Source organism: Phragmites australis, chromosome 2, assembly GCF_958298935.1.
Source record: "Phragmites australis chromosome 2, lpPhrAust1.1, whole genome shotgun sequence".
In the NCBI taxonomy this organism is placed as follows: Eukaryota; Viridiplantae; Streptophyta; class Magnoliopsida; order Poales; family Poaceae; genus Phragmites; species Phragmites australis.
The window spans coordinates 23,901,831-23,916,976 of NC_084922.1; positions in this window are offsets into that span (position 1 = coordinate 23,901,831).

Here is a 15,146-nt window from a genome sequence, read left to right on the forward strand (position 1 = left end):
TAATCAGTCCATAATCAATATACTCAAATAAAATCTCAAATCAATTCAAATCATATTAAAGCTCATGCAAAACCAAAGATCATCAAACTAAATAATTATCAATATCAATTACTCATCACTAAATAATTCTTAAACTCTGTCGAGAGCCCATGGTTTCAAAACTCAAACAAGATTTTAAACCTTCGGCGTGCTAGTTCTCGAAAAGAATTTTTTTTCCTTGTGCAACTGATTCTGAAGAACAGGTTCCAACTTCCAAACAATCTCAGGGCTGTGCTGGTCATCATATACTGAGATAGCCTGAATCCAGTAGTTCATGTGCAGACAACAGAGCCCTGAACCTGGTACAGAGCAACAGTTGCTTCCTGCACTTGGCTGCATCTGAATGCACGCACGGACTGAGATCCTCTCTTAGAAGTCAGAATTCATCCCCATTTCGGCCTGCCAGATCTGCAGCGTATCAAGCTTACTGAGCCGAGCTGATCCCTCTTGTAACCGTGCCATGAGCTTTGCTGATCGAGTATTTTACTTCCGTCTTTTGGTAGTGCCCTCTTAGCTGTGGCTGCCACTGATCGCCTGCACTAACTAGCAGTAGTTGTAATCATACTCTGCAAAGCCTTTTTAAAGCTCTTTGAGCGGCTAATGTAGGGCCACCCGTATCTCACTGTCCTGGATTTTGAGGGCATTTCTGCTTTCTTTATCTAGTATACCAGTGTTGTGTTGCTGCACATTGTGTGGATTTAGAGTAAAGGAACATAACAATGTTAAGCTTGATTAGTTGGTTTAATTATGCGCATGTCTGCTGTACTGTCAACCGTGTAATCTATGCGCCCACGTAGTGTTAACTAGAATACAGCATGCAGGCATGTGGCGGTAATGATACAAGCACGCCCTGGAAACAGGGGGAGCCAGCCATCCATGTAACTGCAGAATGAGTTAATCATGGGATTACAGCCAAATGCATGCTGCTCTTACCCCTTTCTCCATGATGTATGGGTTTTATCACTTGTTAGGATTTTGATTACAGATATACATTACTGCACTAATTGCTTGTTACATTGGAATTTAGGATTTGCTGCACAAAGAGAGTGTAGCCCCTCTTGAAGTTTTGGCTCAAGCTTGGCATGTGGGAATATATTCTACCGCCGATCCTGCCCTCCTCCACATGGTAACTAGGTGCTGAAGCAGGAAACCAGAGGCATTCTTTACTTGATCAGCGCCCAAACACTTGCGTTCTCCACTCTTCAGTTACCATAATTTCATCTAATGACTATGAATAGTTCAATGTTGTGTGATCCCAGAAATCACGTAACCAATTCATTTTATCTAATCCCTTCCTCTTGTCACGAAGAGAGAAAAAAGGACATGTTTTCAACATACATCCTATAGGAATTGAAATTTCACTATCAATGTTTATTGTTTATCTATATCCATACTCCTACATAAATTATCAGTTGTGATGGATCCGGATGATCTCCAGCGTTCACCCGAGTTGATCAAATGATTATCGTGCAAAGTTAGATCCCGTTTCTCCTAAAAATACATTTAATCTCCCATTATTTACCTTCCATACATAGGTATATCCAATATTTGTCTTCTTTATATTCTAAAAATACATTCAATCTTCTATTATTTATCTTCCGTACTTTTTCGGATTGCTGTATACTGATTGATTTCATTGTAAAGTATATTTTATCTATATATTCATGAATATTTATGAGTATTGCACATTTGCTATGAATATATTATCAGGATTGCACATTTGCTAAAAATGTTTTGTGACCAGATGGATGGGGGTCACAACACAACGACATTGTTTCTTGGCAAAAGTGCTGATAGAATTTCTAAATAACGGAAAAGTAATAGTCTGCCTTACATGTGCATGCTGTATATTACTGTATTATGTATGTGATGCTTAGTGAACAAAACAAGCATTAAGAATTTAATTACAAGTATATGGTATGTGATGCTTCGATAGGGTTCATTACATTTCCTTTCATCATTTACTATATTACTTTTTCTCCAAAGATTTCCTGCATGTCACTACTTCAGAATATGGGAAACTTTCAGTTCTCCCATTTCCTCCCATCAAAAGAAGAAAGCAATGGCCTTTGTGTGATCTACAATCGATTGCATCATCAATGTGCTAGCCAAGCATGCAATGGCAAGTGTCTGACAAAGAGACCGAACGATGGGCACAAAACCCTGATCACAAGTCAAAAACACTCGCAGCTCGTCTGTCTGGCTACTGCTGGTGTGACATGCCGTCGGTAAAGGACGTGACGAACTGCGTCTTTTGATCCATATCGACCTCGATCTGGTGACTCAGTTGAATGGGGTTCGAAGAGGATATGTGATAAATCGTGAGTACTTGACACCGACAGGTGCATGCAGAGAGATCGATAACTTTTAGTTAGTTTCTTTGGCTAGGCCGATCGAGCATCTGCCATCTCTTTCCCCATAGCTCTTTTCACACAAGTTTCAACTAGTCTTCTTGCGACTTTGCTTGTGATCGCTAATGTTTCAGTCATTGATCGAGATCGACTACTGCTTCAAAGAAGCAGGAAATGGTTGGGCTGACGACGTCTGAAATTCTGAATTAACTCATTGTCGGGGGCATTTCAGTTCTGCCTAAGTAAGAAGAGTTTCAAACTCTTTCGCCGGCCAATGGTCATGGTCGATACATACATGCATGAACATGAATATGAATATAAGATCGATCATGCACGCACGTGAATTCGGAGAAATCAAAAGGCAAGACCCCATTTATTTTGGAACAAAGGAAATCAAAGAAATTTTGTAGAAGTTCATTTATATACCTATATGTCCCTTTGGAACAGAGAGGGCAGCCGAACCCAGTGGTTCCTCGAAGCTGCTCTCAGGTGGGAGATCCGGGTTCGATCCTTGGCTCCCACCCCCGGAGACGTTGTGCAGCTCCTGTGCAGCTGCATAGTATGGGTCTCCACTTTGAAAAAAAAAATTGTCCCTTTGGAACAAGGGAATGTATCTATTGAACTTCCTGTGGAATGGTTGAATCCACAAGAATTTTGGAGAAAATCTAATATGAGGTTGTTCATGAAAACTCTTCTTCGTATCTCTCTCTCTCTCTTAAAATTAACTAGTGAGGGGGCCACCGTGTCCACTGTGGGTTGCTTCCGTGTCAGATGCGAATACTATGCACGCGATGGTAAGTACGATATACAGCTTTATTCATGCATGGTAGCAACACCTCATGTCCTCATGGTGTGGTTGCATTGGGAATGTCCTCCAGCTCCCAGTGGTGTCGCATTGCGTGCCGCCAAGCAGACAATCAAATTCACAGTCACCATAGTGCAAGAATCAGGGAGTGTATGTTGTGGGTTAAGGGATTAAAGTGTGGTCTTGTTCTGATCACCAATGTCTCCGCGTGCGTTCTGACTTTGGCTACATGAACTTACTCATCGTAAGCGATCATCTGATAGAGGATGCAATAGTCATTCTTCACCTGATGTCCAACCGCGGCTCAAGTATTTACATGGCAGGTTGAAAGAATCTGTTCTGCAGTCAAGCTTACACATGAACATAGTCGGCGTCCCAACACACGATGGTGGTCATTCAAGACGGTGAAAGGACCTCACCAACAGAAAAGAAATTGGTACAAAAGTTCCAACACATCACGACCTGGGCAAGAACAAGAACTCAAAAGAGTGTACAAGGCTCCTCCTTTTTAGGCAAAACAGATCAAGACAGAGATAACAGATTAGATGGTGATGGATCGATGCATATGACGTATGCTGGTGATTGTTGTATCATGTAAGGATCCAGTGCTCCTAAGTCACTAGACTTTTATGCGTAGCTACTATCTACTAACTTTCAAAGCCCTATTAAAGAAGCTAAGTGACTTTCGTCACATCGGTTCAATTCAAAGAGATTCGACATGAGGAGAAGATCTGATCACATTTGGTCGGTTCATGGTGCTCCCAGCATGGCTTCCGCTCTCACTTTCTAGTACATGAAATGGCTGTGTGTGAAATCATGAATGCTGAAAATTTGGATGTATTGTGAAATTAGCAAAATCATAGTGTTTAGCATATTGTTGATATTGTGTGGATTGACATGGGTCAAGTATAGAGAATTTATGCTCAGAATTGGTTGTTGATATTGTTTATGTATAGGTGTATCTTGAGAGCGAACATGGTTGTTGATGAGGATCGCGACTAGGTTTAGGAAGGAAATAAGGTTAAGATAGGTAGGAGATCATGTGAGACATTCAAGCAAAAAACAGTATACATAAAGATAAATTACACTATGAGACATACACGTACAAAAGTTGTACTATGTATGATGTGATGATGGATCATGTGGGGTATAGCGGGAAAGACTTATTCTAATGGACCCAAAGGTGTATTCGTGCATTGGAATTAAAAAAAAGAAAGGAGCAGCAATGCATGCTAGTGGGCTCTCGGCTTGCAACAGCCAGACGAGCTCATGGGTCGGTGGCTCGCGGGAGCACGCGCGAGGCCAGCAGGCGCATGGCCCAGGAGGGCGTCAAAAGCGCGTGGTCAGGCAAGCATGCATGGGCGTGCGAGGCGCATGGCCCAGTGAGGCAGCCAGCACGCGGAGGGCGCCCTGAGGCATATCAGCCGAGCCCCAGTCAGTCGGGCGGCCGGCCAGGCTGAATTCGACTCAATCGTTGGCCTGAAAAATAAAAGATGAGGAACATGGCTGTTGTCAGGGTGCAACAGAACCGAGAGAAAAATAGATGTTTTTTTAGAAAAAAGAGAAGTCATCAAGGATTTAGAATTTTGTGAAGACTCTTTTAAGGATGTTGTAGAGTTGTATCTTATGAACTCATCCATATAATGAAGATCAAATTTTATAAGTTGATAAGTTGATAATTTCGTTCTTTCTCCGCGTTCTTCGTTTTGTCTCTCGGTGTTGATTTTTGGTGGATCTCAGTTAATGTAACTTGTTTTGGTTTGATCCGTCCAAAATTATCTTTAGCATCTAGGTAAGGTTATAAAATTTTTGGATGGTCAATTTTTTTATCATTCTTGCATAATCATAAAATTAGGATTTAATCTATTTTTGTTAACATCTATCACAATCTGATCGTGAAGGTCATAAATTGATCCAGAGATCCGATTGACTTAATTCTTCTTAGAATAGTTTTGTAACATTGTCTAGTTTCTACTGTTAAAATTAAAGGACAATCAGATTGATAGATTTTTTATGTACATCATTTTTAGTTACATGATAGCAATCTATCCTGAATTGAATACAAGATTAAATTGAGTTTTTATTAGGGTGAATAAAAACTTGAATTTGGCTTTCGCAATCATTGACCCCTCTAATTGCATATTTTGTGCGTAATGCATCCTACAAGTTGTATGAGAGCCAGAAGCCCTTCTAATTTATCTTACCCAATAATTAGAATTATAACATCAGATAGGTATTCCACAAAATATTGTGTTTTCGATGGTTCTGATTTCCAGTTTTGGAAGGCGAAGATGGAGGCTTATATTAAAGTATAGGGCTTTGCAATTTTGGAGAATGTCTTGAAACCATTTGACGTTCCAGAGAAAAATGAAGTGATGCACAAAACATGGCAGCCATTTAGGCGAGCAGCAAGGCAAGGGACTTGATCATATAAGGACTAGGAAGTAGCGACTTCGATCGAGTTGTATATCTCAAGTCAGCATACAAGGTATAAAAAACACTTTTATGATTAGCATGATGGTTCGTCTACTATAAAAGAGCTACATCGAGATTTATACAAGAAAGATTACATGAGATTTGAGATGAAGCCTAGTGAGTCTCTTGATGATTTCTTTACTCACTTAAAAAAATACTTAGCAATTTACGTATTGTTAATGTTACAAATACGGATGCTGACAATGCATATCTATTACTAGGAGCATTAGACATGTCGGTATGGGAGATAAAAGTTACATCTATTAGAGAATCGACTGTCATGAGTGTACTTGCATTAGATGTTCTTTGTTGTAAAGATAAAACTCATGAACTAGATGTCTTTACAAGGAATAACACTAATAAATCAATTATTTTGGTTTATCAACCTAGCATGACTCATGTTGAATCTTTTTCATCAAGTGTTTCATTATATTATATTTTTTCATTAATTATGATCAGCTTGAGCAGATTCTTGAAGAAGAGTTAGCACTACTCTCTACTTATTTTTCTAAAACTTTGTAGAATGTCAGGATGAAGAGGAGAAGAAGTGAAGGTCATCAAAGATGCTATAAATATGGTGATTTTAACCATATTCATCCAAATTGTCCAAAACTTGTAGATAAAGCATCGTAGGAGGAGAAAGAGAAAAAGAAACGCCCTTTCAATGACAAGAAGAACAAGGGCTTTCTCAACCACAAGATTGTACATCAAGTTCATCCTGTCACCGCCGGCCGACCGCCCTCCCCTCTGTCCAGTGCCGCTCGATCCGCCCCTTTGATTCTGGTCGCCCGATCTCGGTTGGATGGTCCGGATTAAAAGGGCATACCCCTTCGGTTTTTGGTCCACTGTGGACATGGACCGGCCTTCTTGGCCATGGTCCATGAGCCTGTGGATATTTTTTTGTGAGTTTTTCAATTGAAGAATAAACTGGATTTGAATTATGACATCATAAATAACAATTTTCAGTATAAAATTAATTCGGATTATTCTCGGAAATCAACTAAAATTTACAGAAAAATCCCTGGAACTTCAAAAGCTCATAACTTTTTGCTCGTAGCTCCGATTTGGGTGATTTTCGTGCTCAAATGTTCGTAGCGTCGTGTAGAATCTTTTTATAGGGTTTTTACCTAGATTTAGTACTATTTTGTGTACTATTCTTAGTGGTTTCCCTTGTATGCTTTTTCGGGAGCCTGCAAGATCAAGTCTTTGAAGACTTCGAGCAACCCTCAGCTGAAGGCAAGTGTCCTTGAATTTTTTTCCTTGTTTTAGGATTCATGTGTAGTTTTTGTTCCTTCTATGCATGTTTGTCTAAATTGTAATCCTATGTTAGGGTTTACTAGTTTTGTATGACAATTCCTTATCGCCGTTGATGGACCATGGGGTAAAATGGGTAGTATTTGTTAGTGCAGTCATAAGTTGGGGAAATGTTAATATTGACTAATAAACTATGCAACAAGAAATTGAGTATGGTAATCTTATAGCAACATGGTATAGGGATCCTATAGGATGGTTGGTTTGAGGTGGTGCTATACAGCAAGTTTGTGTTTGTTCCTGTGTGAGGTCCTAAGGACCGGTTCTTGAACATGTAACCAAGCTAAATCGCAACCATCCACGGGGCCTATATGGGTACGGCCTGGCCGGTTAATTAGCCCCCCTCTGGTTTTGTGAGCACTATTGGATGGTTGAGTGGCACAAGAGGGGGCTTCTGCAGCGATTTAATCGTCTGTTAGCGGTGAAACCTCAGTGGGTGATTATAGGTCGACGAGAGCTTTGTAAAGGCCTTGTAGTGATCTCCTGGCGCACACCTCGGAAGTGTGTAAGTGCCTGATCAGCATGGCAACATGGAGACTGTCACCTGGTAATGCGGGTGATGAAATCACGACCCGTGGGGAAAGATGGGCAGACTCTGCAGAGTATAAAACCGATCGATCAGCCGTGCTCACGGTCAAGAGCGGCTCGGACTTCTTCTTGATTAGTTGGGATCAAGGTACTGGATGGATGGTCGGGTAGCCAGGTAATGGGATTACCTGATGAGTTTTGGTAGCTGGATATGGGATATCTGGTGAGTTTCGGTAGTCGGATGGAATTCGATGAGCTGTTCTTCTTGTTTAGGTTAAGTGTTCACACTTAGTAAACAGGATGCCTGGTGTTGGAGTCATAGTTCATAGTTGCTTAGTGTAATTAACCAATGTCTAACCTTTCATTGGCTTAAGCCCCATATCATGTTTCTCCCACACTTGCGGAGTACATTATGTACTCACACCCGTTGCTCCCTTTCTTTCTTGCATTCTTTCGCTGTTTAGAAGTCATCAATGAAGCTGAAATCTTTGATAAAGACGACCTCAACCCAGAGTTCATGTTCTAGGCTGGTGTGCCCCCGGTTGACGCATGTGAAAGATGTAAGCTTCGTTGGCGCTGAATATCTCTTGTTCCGCTGTGCTTTCTTTTAGACCCTCGGGTCCTTTTGTAATAGTTATATAATGTTGTAATTTTTGGCACTATGATGATACACTGATGATGTAGCACATGTATGGAAATTTGATCCTGGCATACATGTGTTGTGCCCAGTTTTGTTCCTTTAAAACCGGGTGTTACACGCTACCATGGCTGTGATCTTCCTGACCGGTTCGGCCTCAATCCAGTTAGTGAATTTGTCGACTGCCATGAACAAGAATTCAAAACCATATGGGGCCTTAGGGAATGGTCCCACAATATTGAGCTCCCAAATAGCGAAAGGCCAAGAGAATGGTATGGTTGGGCTAGTAGGTTGGTCTGTCGGCCATGGTACCGACATAGCTCACACCGTTTCACCATCTCACAAGCATCTTGGAGGGTGGTGAGCCAATAGAATTCTTTTTGAAACGCTTTTTTGACCAGAGTGCGGTATGAAACATGGCTACCACATATGCCTCTGTGGATATCAGAGAGTAGGGCACTCCCCTCTTCTTGAGTGATGCATATCAGTAAAAGGATGTTGCTCCCCCTGTGGTAGAGGCATCTCTCTACCAGGGAGTATCTGCGGGTTTGCCGCATGACCTTTTCTGCTGATGCATCATCGTTAGGGATGGCTCGATTATGAAGGTATGCCAAGATCTGATCCATTCAGGTCGTACCAAAATCAAGCTGGGCTACCACATTATGGCCACCTAAGGACTGCACCGAAGGAGGCGTTGCATCCAAAGGTGTTACCTCGGGTGCTCCATTTCCGAGTGGATCATCCCCTTCACCTTAGAGCGAGGCCGCGGTGGATGGTCGTGTGAGCCTTTCTTCAAAGACTCTAAATGGGACATGTGCGTGAGAAGAACCTAGACGAGCCATCTCATCAGTGAGGAAGTTGTCCCTTCGCAGGACATGCTGAACCTCGAAACCAATAAAATGTTGTTCTAGCTTTCTCACTTCAGCGAGGTAGGCAACCATTGTACGATCTGAGCATTGAAGCTCCTTTTGCACATGATTTATGACCAGTAGCGAGTCTCCTTTCGCTATCAGGCATTTAATACCAAGTGCGGATGCTTCTCTCATTCTAGACAAGAGGTCCTCATATTCTACAATATTGTTAGTGGTAGGAAAACATAATTGAATTACATACTGAGGGTGTCACTGGTCGGTGAGGTCAAGGCCACTCTAGCCCCCGCTCCCTTCAGCATGAGCGACTCATTGAAGTGCATGGTCTAGTGCTCCTCCACCTCTGGAAGTTGTTCCTGCTTAGGCTCTAAGGACGACCACCTAGCCACAAAATTGACTAGCGACTAGGACTTAATAGACGTCCGGGGGATGAACTGAATATCAAAATCCACTTATCACTTCACTGTTCTCCCTACTGCATCCCTATTGTGGATGATCTCCCTAATCAAGAGCGAGGAGACTACCTTGATTTTGTGGACTTAGATATAGTGCCTAAGCTTACAATAGGTCATCAACGCGGTGTACAACAACTTTTGTGCCTGCGGGTACCGAGCCTTCGCGTCGTGTAGGACTTCACTAACATAGTAGACTAGTAATTGAAGACCTTCATGCTCGATGACTAGGACTGCGGTCGTGACTTGTGGGGTAGCTGCAACATAGAGCAAGAGCTCCTTGTCTGGTCGAGGAGCGGTTAGTATAGGAGGGGAAGAGGGGTACCTTTTGAGATCTCAGAAAGCCACCTTCGCTTCTGGCGTCCACAAGTAACATTCATTTTTCTTTAGTAGCTTGAAAAGCGGCAGCCCCTTCTCTCCCATCCTCGAGATGAACCTACTCAGTGTTGCCATGCATCCCTTCAGCTTCTGAACTTCCTTCAACTTGATCAGGGGCCTCATCTGATCGATGGCCTTGATCATTTCAGGGTTTGCTTCTATCCCCTGGCTGGACACAAGGAAACCAAGAAACTTTCCTAACGGGACTCCGAATGTGCACTTCTCCATGTTCAGCTTCATGCGGTACTTTCGGAGGTTGTCAAATGTCTCTTGGAGGTCTGATATTTGGGCGTCCTTTACGACTATGCCATCAACATAGGCCTCGATATTTCTACTGAGTTGTGGTTGAATAATGAGCTGAATGCATCGTTGGTAAGTAGCATCGGTGCTTTTTAAGTCAAAAGGCATCTTTACATAGAAAAAGAACCGGAAGGGCGTCACAAAAGCAGTTTTCTCCTCATCTACCTCATACATGCTAATCTGATGGTACCCTGAACGGGTGTCTAAGAAGCATAGAAAATCAATATCGACAGTCAAGTCAATAAGTTGGTCGATCCAAGGTAGAGGGAAGAGATCCTTTGAGCACGCCTTGTTGAGATTGGTAAAGTCAACACACATCCTGCACTTACCATTGGGTCTTTGGACCATGACAGGGTTAGCCAGCCACTCTAGGTACCGCACCTCTCAGATGAAGCCTGCTTCTAGGAGCTTGTCGATCTTTTCACGAAGCGCTTCCTTTCGGTCAAGTGTGAACCGGCGCGCCTTTTGCTTTACAGGTCGCGTGTCGGTTCGCACTGATAACTTGTGCTCAATCACCTCCATAGGGACCCTAGGCATATCAGATGGACTCCAAGAAAAGATTTATGTGTTTACCCGGAGGAAAGTCATGAGTAAGAGTTCCTATTTTGGATCTAGGCCTATCCCGATCTAGACCATTCTAGATGGATGGTGTCATCTATGCATATTGCCTTGAGCTGGTCTTCGAGATTGGTGATGACATGGACCTTCTTTGGACGGCTGCTTGGCCTGGCTTGCTTGGGCTGCGAGCCAGGAGTTAGCTCGACTATGTCGAGGCTCCTCTTATCGTAGTGCGGGGCTATTTTTTGGTAACCCAAAATGGTGATGGCTCCCTTGGGACTAGGGATCTTGATTTCCTGGTACGCATAGTGGGTGATGGTTGGTCGCCCCAATATCGCATTATATGCGGTCTCGAAGTCCGCTATGTCGAATAGGACCATCTCGGTCCTGAAGTTGTTCAGTGAACCGAAAGTGATGGGTAGCTCGATCTGCCCCAATGGCTTGGCTGAAGAGCCGAGGGTGATCCCAAAGAAGGGAGGAGATGGTTTCAATGCACTCCTTGGAATCTACAAGGTGTCTAGCACTTCAACAAAGAGGAGGTTGATGAAACTCCCTCCATCGACTAGCACACGCCCCATTCGGATATTGTGCACTGTGGGCTTGACCATGATGGGGTAACATCCGGGGTGCTTGACGCATGTGGGGTGGTCCACCTAGTTGAAGTTGAGGGGCCCTTCTGACCACTTCAGTAGCGGACTCGGGCCTGGCATGGTTGCTCATACCTCGCAGACCACCGACTTGTACTCCCTATTTGAGGAATATGTCATGGCATGTCACACCCGGTTTTATAAAGGAACAAAACCAGATATAAACCACATATATGCCAAGATCAAGTTTCATATATGCAACGACTTCATCAGTGTATCGCACACAATGCCATTATTACAATGTTTAGCCTAAACAAAATAGAAAGACCTCAAAGTCTTTAACCAAAACACACTAGTGAAACACAGTGAAGCTCCCATCTTCCATAGGCAATCGACTGGTGGTCCACTAGACTAGCAATCTTCATCTTCGTTTGTGAAGCAGTCTAGTTCTTCTTGATTGTTTGAGCAGCCTTTGATGTATATTTGGATAGAAATAGCAAGTGTGAGAAATAAATGACATGCAAGCTTGAATAAAGGAATAGGCTATAATAGGTTTATTTTGTATAAATGCCAACTATGCTAACGTAGAGTTATAAAAGTAACCTATGTAACTATGTGATTCATCACTAGACTACCAAATCCTAAAAACATCTCCACATGTTCCCCATCTACCTGAAATCTACATCAGGTTCCCAAACCATCCGACTTGATACTCTTCATCAGTAACCAAGAACCATCCAACCGAACCAACCCATACCAACTAATCATGTGAGGATCCAACTCTTTCATAACTTTGAGCATGGCTGATATATTAGATTTGACACTCTACAGAGGTTGTTCAGCTTTCCCCACAAGTCGTGATTTCTATGGTGCTGTGTTTGCAAGACAATTAACACAAGCCTATGGTGTGTCGCTCGAAAAATCACTACAAGACCAATACAAAGCATCCTCCCAACAAGAATAAGCCCGCTAAGGTTTCATCGCCATTAAAGTGGCGTCATACCACCCAGAAGCCCCCTCTTGCGCCTTGTAGCTCCAGAAAGTTTTATTCTTCCCTTCCACTACACCACCATCGGCTCATTCTATGCTGATGATCCACTAATTAATAGGCCAGGCCTATCCCATACCAGGTATCATGGTTGGTACGATAATTCTTGGGTTGTCGCTCCATGAACCGGTCCTTACTTAGATCACTTGAGCAAATGTCAAACCAACAACATAACTATCACCAACACTTCTTTGCTCAATGCCTAAGGTTTCATGTTGCTATACCATTATCAGAATTTCCTAACTCATATTTGCATAGTTCATTAGTAATGTTTAACCAATAAAATATCCATACCCTTGTGCAAGCTAAGCATAAGCTATCCATCATAACCACTACTAACAACTAGGCTGTCTAGGCAACACGGAATATATGGAGTAGGGTGCTATAAGTAAATGAGATTCAAAGTAAACATCAAACATGTTTGAAATAAAGAAAGTATTTGAAAAACTAGGATCAAAATGTTTAAGGACACATGCCTCTACCAACTTGCTGCTCATACTCTTCAAAGACTTGATGCTGGAGATTCTCGAACTACTCTTCTTTTGCTCTTGAAACACACCAAAAAAGCATACAACAAAACTAACTAAGAATAGTAAACCATATAATAGCTAACATCTATGAAAAAGGTACAAAAATATAGTACATATCGCTACGAACACGTGAGCACAAAAATCGTCTAAATCGAAGCATGGGCCTTTTTGTAAAAATAGAGGGAACTATTGGTAAATATGAGAAACTTTAGGGACTAAGATGTAAAAAGATAGGGGCTTTTAGGTGAACATAGAAAATTTCAAGAGCTAAAGTGCAAAATTTCCACTTTTTCTGAATTAAAAATAACTAAGAATGACTGGATAAATGCTTTGATGATGTGGCATGACACATCAGCAGATTTGATGATGTGGCCAGCTGACTAGGCGATGACGTGATAGGCTAAGGTAGCTCATAGAGCTGACTGGGTTCATGTAGCCATGTGGTGATACATGGTTGGATGGAGAAAGGGTATTTAAAGATCTAGTCTGGGCCATCTCCTATAGATCCTACAGCTGATAGAGAGAGTGGTGGCCGGAGAGGAGGTGATCAATGGCGGAGGGGCTCGGTACAGTTGTGGATGGTCAGAGGCTCGCCGGATCGGCGCTCTAGTTCATTGGCGACGATGGCAAGCGGCAGAAGAGCATCAAGAGGGGACCGCGAACTTACCTAGGTACTCATAGGTCACCGGAGGTGGTCAGAAGGTGGTCGACGACCATGAGAGGCAAAGGCAAAGCTCGGGCATCGGTGAGGAGGGTTGTCCAGTGGCAGAGAGTCGATGAGGGGCTGTGGAATTGACTCCTCGCGAGCTTACGGTGCTGGAGCTATGCTCAGATGCAGTAGGGACACGACAAGAGTGGTGGGCGGCGAAGCTCGGCCGGGCGGCAATGGAGTTGGCGGTGATGGGCTAGGGTTTGGGCGAAATAGATCGAGGGAAGGGGGGCTGGACTTATATAGGTGGGGAAAACATGTGGGGAGAGTCAGATAAGGCTGGGTTAGTTGGGATTCGGGCTCAGTGAGGGTGGTGGTGTTTATATCCAAGCCAGAACCGCACTCGAACGGCGGCACGAGGAAGGAGACGGGCTCGGGGGCACCACACGAGGGAGAAAGCCGATTCGGCCAGGGGCGCCAACAGAGGAGGCAGGGAGCGGCTGGAATTGGACCAGCCTTTGGCCGGCCTAAGCAGGAGGCGGGCGTGGGACAGGCTAGGTAGTGGCCCAGGTGGGAGGACAAGTGAAGGCCGGTGTGGGCTAGACAATGGCTTTGGCCTGGGGAAGAAAGGGAGTGGGCTGAGAGAAAAAGGGATAAAAATAGAAAAGGAAAAGACATTTGGCCCAGGGTGCAAGAAGAGATTTTTTTTCTATAAATCCTTTTCAAACTTTTCCAAAATCCAAACGGCGTGCCTCGAGGTTTTCAAACATTTATTTTTCACACAATAAAACTCTAATGCCTATTCTCAGCATGAATGAATCACAAGATATAACCTATAGCCAAATTAAATTTATTTAGAAAATAGGTTTTAACCTATTCTATTTATTTAAACCTCGATACCAATGCGAGGTATTGTAGGTTATACGGTCTACCCTCTATCCCTCAGCCTTATCCGTGGTGCCACTCATAATGCATAATGAGGCTAGAGGATAGAGACCTATTTATAGACTCCATTTCTAGGTGCTACACCTATTTCTGGATAAACCATTAGACTCCTAAACCATGTCACCATCCATGGTCAGACATGTCAGTTAGATGAGTCTACAATATACTAGTCCCTAGCACAGATGTGTGAGTCATGTGCCATGATCATGTTGTATATGATATTAATTCCAATACGTTCATGTGGGCTAACAGCCTGCAGAGCCGATCTTGCAAAGCAAACCTAGCTATTCCATCTTGTCGTGTACCCAGGCTAAAACATGTACGTACATATAAATTCCAGTACAGTATATCTCAGTCATTTCCTCTACTGTATTCCAGCACAATGGTACTCGGCACCTCAAGTATTAATTCCTTGAGTAGAATTTCGCATCAAATATTCCCTGTCACATACAACAAACAAATATTTCCACATTGAGTTGACTAGAAAAAGACCACAATATATTTATATTCTAGAAAGATAAATTGCATAAAGTAAATTTGCTCAAAGTAAATTGCTCAAAGTATGACACAAGAAATTTATCCCATGGTATCGGTGATTTACCGATCACCCCTAATCCATGTTGAGGTGAGTTCAAGCTTCTAACCGCTTCGCTATCAAGTACCCAATTCTCACAAGAGAAAGGG